This window comes from Mus caroli, chromosome 9, assembly GCF_900094665.2.
Source record: "Mus caroli chromosome 9, CAROLI_EIJ_v1.1, whole genome shotgun sequence".
Taxonomy (NCBI): Eukaryota; Metazoa; Chordata; class Mammalia; order Rodentia; family Muridae; genus Mus; species Mus caroli.
In genome coordinates, this window is record NC_034578.1 from 84,815,724 (window position 1) to 84,816,467 (window position 744).

Genomic DNA, 744 nt, shown 5'->3' on the forward strand with positions numbered 1-744 from the left:
CCCTTTAATTTCCAAGAAAGTGCGGGATGCCAGATTTCTGCAATTTGTTAATCTTTTTTCCACTTGGCTGGGGTATTCTCTGCCACACTGTGGACAGCTAGGGGAATTACAACTTTCCAAACACTGCCCAGAAGAGGATGTCTTGGCAAAGCATGGTAGAGGCTTCCCTAAACACCTAGTCCCCTGCAGTGAAGGGCAAGCCTGTCCTTGCCTGAGGAAGCACAGTCGCCTTAGGAATAACTCAGTCATTCCTCCTTGGTCCTCATTAACAACTATAGGCCCATGAGTGTGTGTGCAAGGTTTCTAGAGGATGCCTTCATCTTATAAGGGGAAGAGGCATGNAGTACAAATGGTGTACCTACTATGCCTGGCCGGCACACACTGAGGATCTTAANACACTGAATTGTCTGGACAACCCCGTAGAATGAGAACTGTTAGTTAATTCACTCACTTGAGGTTCCCTTCCTATATTGCTTAGCAGGCACTGTAGCACACCTGTAATCCTAGCCCTTGGGAAGCAGAGGCAGAAGGGTTTTATCCAGAAACAGAAATACATCAAAATGGCTTAGTTTTCATTCAGCCAGGGGGAAGGGAGAGTGAGTCTGCATGAAAGAGGGATCATCTTGGCAGTGTTCTATTTCCNTTTGACCCACATCAGACTACCAGGCACAATGCCCCAGACTTAGAAACAGCTTAGTAAATGCCCACTGAATGGAGAATGGCAGGACTTATATGCCAAAAGGG